The sequence below is a fragment of the Poeciliopsis prolifica genome, unplaced genomic scaffold (assembly GCF_027474105.1).
Source record: "Poeciliopsis prolifica strain line A6 unplaced genomic scaffold, Auburn_PproV2 SCAFFOLD008, whole genome shotgun sequence".
Taxonomy (NCBI): domain Eukaryota; kingdom Metazoa; phylum Chordata; class Actinopteri; order Cyprinodontiformes; family Poeciliidae; genus Poeciliopsis; species Poeciliopsis prolifica.
Window position 1 is genome coordinate 15,627,433 of NW_026562383.1, and position 12,291 is coordinate 15,639,723.

The 12,291-nt window shown below is 40.4% G+C and overlaps 1 protein-coding gene across 4 annotated transcripts in view; it reads left to right on the top strand.

The window, feature by feature from the left end:
- The window catches only part of mib1 (MIB E3 ubiquitin protein ligase 1), a 56,754-nt gene that overhangs the window by 15,228 nt on the left and 29,235 nt on the right, over positions 1-12,291 (top strand). The window lies entirely within an intron of this gene.

Sequence of the window (12,291 nt, forward strand, 5' to 3'; positions counted from 1 at the left end):
GTTTGTTACCTCAATTTAATTTCAAGTTATTCTTTAAGGCTGCTACCATTACGCCAACAGATGGCCGGGTCTGTTATGTTGAGTACTGGTAGTTTAGCTTATAGGCTTTAAAGTTAATTTGTAGTTTCCTTTTACTATTATGCTTGTCCCTCACCATGTGTTGTGAGCAGAGGCTGGCCTGAGGAGGCTGCTTTTTGCAGCAGTATTTTGTCTTGTCCTTGGTCGCTGTTATTTTGGGCAGGTTGTTTTTTTTTTCTCCTCCTTTATCACTTGTAGAATGTAAAGGTGGCTAAGAGAGGAGACTATCTGAATGAGACTGATCGTTCAAGATCTCTTAACAAGTTGGACTTAGATGTAAAGCGTTAAAAGGAATCGTTCGCTATAACATTTGACATATGCTTGTCATTCTGTGTGTTCTTCAGGAATGTCCACAGTTTGATTTGATTGAAAGATTAAGATCAGCTCTTTTTGTTAATTCGTAGCAGTTTAGATTTACCACACATTAGCATACATTTTTCACCATTATTCCATTAACAAGTTGGACCATTATTTATAAAACTTTATAGATTTTTTTGCAGCGGCTGTTAAACTATACGGCAGCCATATTGAGAGCTTGAGGTTGGTGAGAAAACCCAAACTTTTCCTGGTTAAAGTCTGATTTCATAAGAACATTTCTTTTCCTATTTAGCCTGGAAATTCAACATTTGAGGGATAAAAAAAGGAATGCATAATTTGATTTTATTCTTTCACGCTCTGCCAGACAATGTTGCAGCTGGTGCATGATCTTAGCTGGTTTCGCAGCTGCACTCTGCCACTTCACTATGTCAGTGGTGCAAGTCTCTTTCATGGATCTGCTAAACCGAACAATACAGGCATGTCCCAAACCAGTGAAATGACTAAGGTACTTTGGAATTTTTTCAGTTATTTTGTCACTGCTGTTTAAAATGTAGTCTGTTAAAAAGCACCCAGATTCTGTATGACTTAAGAATTAATGGAGTTAAGTTGGATCACCTGCCATGATTCATGGCATCTGTTACACTGATCTAAAACCATCGCTTGCTGCACACTTACTTATTTATTGATCCATACTAACATTTAAACAAGTATGTTGATATTATCAACTTATACTGTCTTATAGTTTCCTAAATTGGTTGTTGCTTGACCTGCGCAGGATATCAGTGTCTGTAATACTGCATTTGCACAGGACTGCTAAGAGCCGATACTTGTCAAGATATTATATTTCAAGTGCCATGCATTCAAATTGTGCATGCCAGTAATATATATTTAGCCTTTTTATTTCACTGCACTCTATATTCACATTTTTATGCTTATTTTTATTGGCAGAGATGAATTAGCTCCCATTGGTGGGTACATTGTTATAAAATAAAAGCAAAAACCGTACCAAGTCCATCAGATTCTCCAAGTGAGTTTAGTGAATATGTAAAGGCTTTTTCTAAAGTGTTTAGATTTATACACATTTCAGAGAAAATTGTTTTCCAGAAAAAATATGCTTCAAGATTGATCCTGTTGAAAGTTTTACGCTCAAAGAAGAAAAATAAAGCTCAAGACTTCTCAGTTGACTTGTATTGTAAATCATTTAGTTTATTTAATAAAAGCAATTATGGAATGCTTAAAGAAAAGCTGAATAAAACACAGCCAATTTGAATTGTAGATATTTAAAAGCAGAGGGTGCATAATTTGTTTTAGCAAAGCAGCTTTCAGAACATACAGTAGAAAGCAGGTTTTCAGTAGGAGTCATTGATTTACAGGCAAAAAGTGCTGGAGTACAGCATTTTCTATATCAGGGTTTCGGTTGTGTTGTGTGTGCATTACCTGCCTCAGTCCACACTCTGTCCCCTCGCTTTCAGAGAAACAAAGATATATGTCCCCATCTCCAGTATTCCCATTTACTTTTATTTCACGCTCGAGCTGCTGCAATATTGGAGAGAGAGTCCACAAGTCCTAAAGCCCCCCAAATCTCTCCCTAGGTCCAAGTGAAAGCTCCTCGTCCAAGCGTTTTTAGTGGTGAGACAGTTGTTTCGATTGATTGCTTTGAGGCATTTCTGCCATAGAATCATATTTCTTAAAAAGTACTGATGTTGGCCCATAAGAAATAGTTTGAGGGGAGTGCTAATCAAGGGTCTTTACATAGAGATTATCAGGTGAAGACCACTGACAGAAGAAGTATAACTAACTTCAGGAACTGAATTTACTTTTAATATTTAACATTCAGTTAAACCATCAGAACAGACTGTTCTGACATGCATCACATAAACAAGTCAAAACTATTATTCAGTCCATCAAACTTTATTTATATTGCACCATTCATATAATGCTTTACAAGATTAATAACAAATCTATCCCCAAACAAGCTGACCAAACAGTTTAAAAGATTAAGTTAAAATGGAGCAAAGCATGTTAAATTTCAATCAAAATAATGATTGTTACAGACGAATCATCAGTTTTTCACCCTATAGCTACACTGAAGAAACGGCAAATTGGATTTTAAAAATTCATATTCAAATAAAAATTTGAAATATTTAATAAATACAATGGGATCATAAAACAAAAGTACAGTGCATTAGCAAGTATAACTAAAAAGCACAAGTCATTTGTAAGACAGATGTTAGGATTATTGTTTAATTAAGTATAAATATATAGCATGCTCTGGTGGTAGGGTTAAGGTGCGAACCATGCACGGAGCATGAAGCACAAATACCTCGACAACCTTCTCACACAACCTACTGTCCTGTCACTTTACTGTCAAATGAGGGCCACTAGAGCCAAATAAATGTCTAAAAAAATAAGCAAATAAAATAACTCAAATGAAAATGCACATTAGATTATTTTGCACTGAAAAGCAAATGCTGTGTAATTATAAGTCAGTTGCAACACAGACTTAAGCATCTATAAAGAAGACCCCCAAACAGACAGTTTTAAATACCTTTCAATTATAGAACAAACATTAGTACAATATATTAGATACATAGTTTATTTAAGAAATAAATATGGAGTAAGAAACAAATCCAAATTGGTGTAAAAGTAAGGCGCGTTTGCAGTTCAGCCATTAACTCACAACTCTGATAGCACAGAGACAGATATGAATTACTCAAGGGTGTCTTTTAATTAGAAAAATATTGTTATGAACATGAAATTCTTCCATTTGGGTTTAAGCAAACAATCTGTCAACGTCCCGGTTGTCTGCGTGTGTAATCTGCTGAGTTGTTTTAAGACTGTGGGTGGGTTATAGAAGTGTGGAAAGAAGACTGAAGAAGATTCATAGGAAGAACTCAGTGGGTGATGAATGAATCTTTCAACTTGAAGTCCCGAACACCGAGAGAAATCAGCTCTACTCACTAGGGAGTCCTACCAGACTTTAGCTCGTTCATTACTCAGACACACACCAGTACAGTGTAAATACCAATGTAGTTTTAAACTGTTAAAGGTTTTCTTTATGATCTAAGTTGTGCATTTCGTATTGTGCATTTGCCATAGCCACAGCTTATCCAACCTCGTCTATGTCTCTCTTTCAGGCTGCAAGAAGTCAGTAGCTCCCACTGTAGTGTAAACAAAAGATTAATATTCCTTGATCCATGGATGGACTTTAAACAAGTCCTTTAAATAACTTTTGGTAGTCATTTAGACGCTACCTCTTTGTAATACCTGCTCATCTGCATTTTCTGTGCAGCTCTGAGCTTTCTTTTAAAATGGGTTGATATAGACAACCCCCAAAGGGTAATTGGCCTATATGAGGAGATGGAGGAGTCTGCAAGCCTTCACACTGTGCTGTTTAAACCAGAGAAGCTTTTGGAATGTAATGTCAGAACTAACAGCCTGCAGCAGAGTTGAGATGTTGGAAAATGGATCTTAATTGTATTGAAAATACAGTTGTGGGCATTGAATTGTGATGAACATTTTAGAAAGGTGAATTATGATGTATTTTTGAACCTTTCTTGACATGTTCTTTATAACTGGCACATCTTCAAAAATATGCTTTCTCACAAAGGTTATGTTTAATGCATGATAAAAATGATACCATGCATGATAATTAATAGCCAATAATGAGTAATATAAATTTCCATTACCCATACAGTTGTTTTGAAAAAAATAATCAAAGTTTTATACTGTAAAAAAAATCCATTATTATTTTAAATGAACAATATTCATTTACAATCTCTGTTAGGTGTGTTTGGTCTATGTTTAAAGCTTTTGAATTGCTGACATCTAACAAAAGTCATGCCAGCAAGTGGATTAGTTAGCAGAACATTCTCACACAGACACATTGACGTTTCATTTCTGACAAAGTGTCTGCTGGATACCTATGCCCTGCTACAGCGGTTTGTAGTCTGGTGTGGCAGAGAGGTGACCCTCAGTCAGGAAAAGAGGACAATAACCCAATTTTGCATGTGGATCAGTGTTTTGGTTTTTTTTATTATTAAAAAAAGGAGACAGATGTTATAGTCACCAAACATACCAGATGATAATAGTGCTGTTCGTACGCTGTTGAAGGTGTCAAACCCAATCCCGGATCCTGTAGTCATCAAAGCATAGCTACAGCTGGTTGAAGGGGACCAAATCCATTCAAGAGGTGATTTGGTTCCATTTTACCAGCTTTAGCAAAGCATTGTTTCAGAGTATACCTGTTGGTAAGAAATACCTTCAGATTTTTTTTGTTTGTTTTTAAAGGTTTTGCCCCATACGTAGGTTGACATTTGAAGAACATTTAGTAGTTTAATAGATCTCACCACTCATCTCACTAGCTGACGTGATCAATAATACACCCTCTTAATTTCACTTTCCTTACTCGCCTTCATCAACCTATCTGACACCCAGGTATATTAAGCACCTTCACCCCATTTACCATCACACCAATAATACACCGGTACAGGTTATCAAGCTGAGCTGCCTCCAATGCAGTCTATTAATCTTCCTCGCCATTTTTCCAAGTTTTACCCCTTTCATAGACTGTGAAAATGTTCTCTGGGAAAAAAAGATCATAATAATCTGTGGCTGTGCACTTGAGTCAAATGTCCTAGAGTCATGAAGCAATTACAGACTCTGACAGATGGGCCCCGCTGCAAGCACGCTGCTGCTCCGGTCACCGAGACGGCCAACAGACAAACGCAGAGGCAAAAGTACATACACAAGTTCTGTTACTTGTGTTCCTACAGCAGTACTTGCGGGTGTCAAGTCCCAACATTAATTTAAGCCACTCTTTTAAGTCCTCCAGGCTGATTTGCCTTGCAGAGCGTTCAATTTGAACAGTAACTCAGGATTTTATTTCACATTTCTTTTACTGTAGCAAAGGACTCAATATATGCATGCACTGAATGATCTCTTATGTTTGCTTGAAGAAAATCCAACATTAATGTAAAATAATTTGGGAATTCTAGCATCAGACAATGCTTGTTTATCAAATTTCACAAAATATCACATTTCACATTTTGCCTTGCTACTTGTATATTTTTGAACATTTGGACACAATCCAGTAGCATAACTAGACATGCACCAGTTATTAGTTCAGCAATTAAAATCTGACAAAGTTTTTTCTGGATCAGCTCTGATTAGAGATAGTCAGGTCATTTATGGAAAATAAATCTATGGTTTTTTTTTTATTTATTACATGCACCATATAGGGTGCATTATAAGCATTAGTGCATGTTTTGTTAAGTTTGCGTTTTGCTAAATATTTTGGAGATAATCTTGCAATTACTTCAGTTTCTATTTGGTAGAGAGGGAAGTTTGAATCTGATGGCCGGCCACATGTTTTTCCTCTAATGTAGTCCTTCAAATGAAAATAAATAAAATAAATAAAAAATTGGTCTTTAGCAGTGTACCTCTAAACTAGTCTGTTCTCCCTCACTTGCAATACAAAAAGTCACTGCTACACATAATTTTTAAATTTAATGCATAATTACTTGACCTTTATTAGATATTTTTAACCAGAACCTATTTATTTCTATTATCTCAGTTGTCTTTGTCACCACATTTCACAAGGGCCATGAACACAGTCTGATGCTATAATTATTGACTTCTTCTGCCAAAGAACAAATGATATTCTCCAAGTGGCCGGTGACAGCTGAGCGATATACAGCCTTACTTGTAGACAGCATGGAGGTCAACATAAGACCAGCTTGATATGGCACACCAGGCAGGTCTATTTGTAACATACACATGCACATTCATGCTTACTTACTTACACACATTCACTTCAGAGTCAGGTGGTGGGGCTGCTCAACTCATTTAAGAGCCATAACAGGGCAAAAGCCAGGGGCACGACAAGCACCAAGCATTTGATAATGTCAGCATCTGCTGAGTTTGTCACTTAGACAGCAGGTCAAGGCTATTGAGAGGGCCTGGTGAAATGTGCGGGCATGGCTCACAAACTCAGACCAGTCTCTACAGAAAACCGTGCTGAATGATCAGACATTTCAAACAATTCATTAACTAGAAAGGAACTTTGTTTCTTGTTCAATTATCATTATGTGAGAATTTTATTTTAAGTTTGCATCTGCAGTTTAGGTTTTCCTGTTTTCTCAGTAAATCCAACTAATATCTTATTTCTCCACGAAATAGAATTAGTCCAAAGTCACAACCTTTGTATGCTCCTCTAAAATTCAGATGGCTGTCAGTTTACCTTAAACATGTCTAATTTAAGCCTAAAGAATTGTAGCTACAAGTAATACTACAAATATAAATAGTATCTCAACCGTTTTCTGTCAAACTGAAAATGATGTGAACCACCCTGTTTTCCTTTCAGATTCAAATTCAAATAATATCTAAAAATAGTTTCCTCTAATTTTATCAAATCACTTTTCCATAAAATGAGGTACTTTGAAACTTTTATTCAACTTGGCATCAAGATATGGTTATGAAAATTTGTTTATGAAGGCATCTAAAACATTTCAAAGAGAAATAAACGTGCTAAAGTTGGTCTGTCACTCGTTTTCTGATCTGAGCAAAGGACAGAGAAATGAGGGCTGGAGTGGGTGAAAGTGCTAGATATGAATAGCTCACCATGCAAACAACTGCATGCTAAGCTATCGCGGTCCCCTCACCTCAATTCTATCTCTGTACCTCTTCCCATATCAGTTGCCTTTCTTTTTGTTTGAACCAGTCAACAATTGGAATCAGCTGACAGGCCAGAGCTGACCCCGATGCTGCATTGTCACTTTTTGATGGTCTAATCTGGCTTCCATGCGGCCCAGCAAAGCATTTGGCAAGCATAGCAAACATGAACAATGAGAGCAGGACTCAGAAAAAGGGAGGGGAGTTGGTTTTGGGGGGGGGTGTTGTGCATAGGGCAGCAGGGTTGATGCGGGGTGGGGGTTGTGGATAAGGGCAAGAGTAACAGAGGGCAGTTGTAGTTAAGATTGTTAACATAGAATCCACACAATACAGCAACAGCACCATATTTTTCTGCCGCATCAGCAGCATCTTTACTCTCCTTCAGTTTCATGTTTATTTTTGTAATTTAAAGGGAGCAGCAATGTTGGAGATTTGATCCAAGTCACCTTGCTTGAGCCTTGCAGGAGCACTGGAAAAGATTATAGTATTAATAGTTAGGAGCAGCTCGCTGCGTACCACTCACTGCTGAGTGAAGTTGGTGCTAAGTTGCAGTTGGCTGACTGTCAGAAGCCGTAATGCAGCAAAATCAGCCAAGAATGAAAGGAGGCCCCAGTTTATACAGCAAGGTCACAAGGAATCTCCACATTGTCATAGGTGGCAAATACCGCTACATGACACTGTCAAAAGAATCTCGAGATGGAATTTTAACCTTCTTATGCTAACTTATGTTATTACCCAAGGAATTGTCGCTATATCTTGGATGAGAGCTTTTTATTGGCCAAGTCAGCTAGTTTGGGAAAGCATTAAGTTCCCTACAGCGATTACTGCTGCAGTGAAGCTGCCTAGAGACAGTATAGCTAATGTATGAGTCTTAGCGCTTATTTCTCCCCCTCCACCCTCCCCTTAACTTTACATTGTTATCATATATAGACACACAAAGAATCCAAAGACAGCAGCAAAATATCTTCAAAACACATTTTCAGAATGAGGACTTGCACCCCACCAAGAATACATACTTCTTTACATTCCATAGCTTTTATATGTTCATATGGGTACATAAAGAAGTATGTACTCCGAGGAGGTAGTCTTTTTGAAGCGTTCTCACCTTTTTTTTTTTTCTTTTTTTTTTTTTGCCAAGGTCAGGAACTTGGGAGCAGAACGTATTATTATTTTTTTTTCTCCCACTGTTCCACTCTCCCAAGTATGGTAGTGTGCACTGTAAGGTGACTTTGAGTGTAAATTCAGTTCAGCACTCAAGGCTTTCCTTTGGTTGCCATGTAAGGCTGAGCAGTCTGTCCCCCCGCCCCTGAATGCAACAAAAATTTTGCAGTCCATACCATAGTCAACCGTCCCGACAAATCCCAATGCTTGTCCTCAACGCATCTGAGACTGGTCTGCAAGGTTGAGAGGAGAGCAGTTGCAATATTTTACGGGTGGGAATTCTTGAAGAGACAAAAGAGCAAAAAAAAAAAAAAAAGTTCATAAATTATCATGAGTAGGAGTTTCCAGTGTTTGATGTTTCCGGGCAGCAGCGTCGATGTGCCTATATATGAAGGGTCCCACTGATGGACTGAATGTTTCCGCTTCTCTCCGCCCACTTGCATCTGACTTCTTCGCTGTGGTTTTGTTGCCCCAATTTTCGCACCATTTTCTGTCCCAATGTTGTTGCACCAGTATGCACAACTCTAACGCCGGTCCCTTATCTCACTAGCGTCAGCGGCGTCCCCCCTGTGACTTTCTGGAGTGCTTGCTGATGTTTGAAAACGACAGTGATCCAAGTTGAACAGGAAGCTATTGTGAGCAGGATTTGGGCTTTAGGCATGCGGGCAGGCCATAGGTCACATGAAGCCGCTAATGCCCACTCAGCACTTGTGGATTGGTCCTCGTACACCCCCCTCCCTGCTAAATTGCCCACCCCTCTACTCTGACTCTCTCCTCGTTTCCTAGTTCATCGTTACATGGTTATGCTTTCTCACTCAATTTCACCAGTCTGCCTTTCTACCTGAACCAGACCCTATGTTGCAGAGCAAATCAATGAGCATTTGCATGGTAGCAAGAACTGTTCAGCAGCCATGCTAATGAGTCTTTACTCCCAAACCTGCACATTCCACAAGTTGACGCTGCCTTCCACCACACTAAACTGACCATCAGGCTGAACACGAAGGCAGCTGGTTATGGGAGCCTAGTTTTTAAAGTTGGGAGGATGTATGGTAGAGAGTTGAATTAAGGAGCAGTGGTGCAATGCTTTTGCAGTGGAAGGGTTTTGGAATAGTAATGAGAGAAGGTGTGAGCGGAGGTGACAGCTGTTCTCAGCATAAAGATAGGGCCGGGAAGGTGGAGAAGCCTGGTCCGGAAGGTGTGACGTTCTGTTTAGGAAATGTCACAGCTGCCCGAGAGAGTGAGCGCATACGGAGATAGGGGCGGTGAAATTCCTTCCAACCCGCACAGGGGCAGACCAGCGAATTAGCCGGGCGCTTGCTGTGTCTGCTGCAGTACCGTGTACCCTACATGCCCTGCCTAGCCCACAGCAGGAGGAGTGGGGAAACTGGGTTACAGCCCTGACTGCTGTAGGTTTATCCGGTGACACACATCTACTCAGCCGGCCGTTGCTGCCACATTTGACTCCCTCCCTCCATGTACATCTGCATGACACTGCTCACAGCTGTGTGCCTTCAATCCTCTTTTCTCCCACCCGGTACTCATGACCTGCCCGCTGCTCATTACTCCTGATACTTTCTTTTGCCTCTCTGGTCACCACATTCCATCTTTCTGTCCCCTTCTGCTTGGTCCTGAAAGTGTGGCAACTTACCTCCGGTGATCAAACCCACACCCAATGTTTTTAGTAAAAAAAAAAAAAAAAAAAAAAAAAAAGTATAAACATTCAAAAAGAAATTCAAACAACACTTCAAAAGTCGATGTAATTATAGAATCCTTGAGGGAAGACATCTGTAAAAGCCGCCGGATGCAGAGGGTGCATCGTCTCTCCGCACCCGTGCAGGTCTGAGTTAACAAGTCCGTCATTAGATAGCGGCAGAGCTGCAACCATGAAGCCTAATGAGCCAAAGAGCTCTGCTGCTGCAGCATGTCCGGCCAGTGCCAGGAACACAAGAGAGCGAGAGCGAGCAAGACAACAGAGGGAGGCGGGGGTGGGGGGGCAAGATGAGGGAGATAGAGTGGAGAGTGCAAAAAACTGGGATAAAATCCATGTGGACCATAGCAACTCCCCCAGCGTCTATTTCTACGAGTCCACCTGCATCTTCTCTTTGTCCATACTTTTTCCTTTTATAATGCCTTCATTTATTGTGTTCTTTAAAGATAAGGGGAACAAGCGCGGGAGATGAAAAAAGCCCCAAAAGGTGCTTTCTCAGGTTAAGTTGCGTCCTGGTGATGCTGCTGCTGCAGAACGGTACATTCCACTCCCTCTCTCGGCTATGCGGCTGAGAGACGAACCATGCGCCTAACACGTCCGAAGAAGAAGGGAGGCAAGAGATGGGACGGGAGACGTCAAGGCCCATCAGGGGTAAACTCCGTCCAAAAGCCAAAGAAGAGTATATATTACCTGTCAAATCATTTTTTTTCATTCGTGCTGCTCCTCTTCTCCTCCCCTCCTCTTCTGTAGTGAAGAGAGCCATAATGACCTAGAGAGCGCTCCAGCTGCTGCAGCCATCGTGTGTGCCGGGTGCACGCCTGACTCGCTGATTCAGCTTCTATGTTTGGGGGGAGGCGGTGGCGGTGTGGGGGATGACGGGCGGGTTGAGTGCTACAGTCAAAGAGGGAAGGAGGGGAAAAAAAAAGGGAGGAAGCGGCACACACATATACATGTATACATTCCTACACATACATAAGTCATACCTTCAGTGGAGGAAGATGCAGAGCTGCAGTTTGTTGAAGAAGGGGTGGGAAAAAAAACTGCTGCATTTTTCTTCCCATCATATGCATTTTAAGGGAGGAAAACTGGGAGGATGCCCTGATCAGTTGAGGAAGCAGAAAGTATAGCAGCCACTCTCCCACTCTGCCTTTCTCTCTTTCCATCGTCACTCTGCAAGCACCGGAGCTTCATCCTGCTCCTGAACTCTGTTGCTGCTCCTCAGTGGAACTTTGTACAGCAGATTTAGATCAGAGAGTTTACAAAACATTTGAGAGCAAATGTGACGGAAGCATGTGAAAAGTTGTCGGAAAAAAAATCACGGGTGTATTTTTAATCTACCTCTCGCATATAAGTAGCATATTTGGTGATGCCGATTAATGAAATATCACATAGAAATTCCTGACTTAATTTTTTGTTTAAAAGAAAAGAAAACACAATATTATAACAAAATATTATAAATCTTCTGTTAATCAATATGTTCTAGCGTTTCAGTGTTTCTTCTGGAATAGTACGGTATTCTCGTCCATAAGTCTGTGAAGAAGGATATCGGGAATCAGTAACACTTTGATTCATTGCTTTGAGGTTAGTTTGTTGTGTCGCCATCTTTTACATCAGCACAAGCTTTTCCACAGTTGGCGGTGCATATTGGTTTGTCAGATATCCTTTAAATGACAACGATTCATGCAAATTCCAACATGTAATCAGTGTATTCACTGCTTTTTTTTTTAGTGAGGGTGATTTTGAATAATCCCAACAGCTACATTGTTAAAAAAACAAGAATATTAAAATGATCATAATCAACACATATCACATACTGGGATCATGTACAATTTTTTGATTTTCATTTTAGTGTTCCCACAATGTAGCGTGTTCATTGTACGGGTTTTCTTTAAACCTGTTTACCGTTTCCCCCCTCAGAGTGTGGAGGACTCTACTGAATGGTGACCACTTTGTAGAGAGCCAAGCATTTCAAACACGCCTCAGCTCCATGTTGCTGCACTGCTCCTGTGTCTTGTCTCACTACCTCCCTTGACCATTTTTAGTCAAGCGGTGCAAAAAATAGTTCCCACTCTGCTCTTCTTCTTGCCCCACCCACTCTATAACCCCCAGCCCCCCACCTTCCCAACCGAGGCTCCGGGAAGCCTCCCATGCAGCTAGCTCCCAACCCATCGATTTCACCCGCCTGGAAGGAGAGAGCAGCTCTAGACCAGATAGGACCCTGCTACCATTTGCTGCCCTATTTTTAGTAGCTCCAAATAAAGTGGTCTTCTCGTGCTTCCACTTGTATATACTTAATCCCCTCCTCCGCCCCCTCGTCTCCTGTTTTGCATCATTACCACCAGGTTTACTGACTT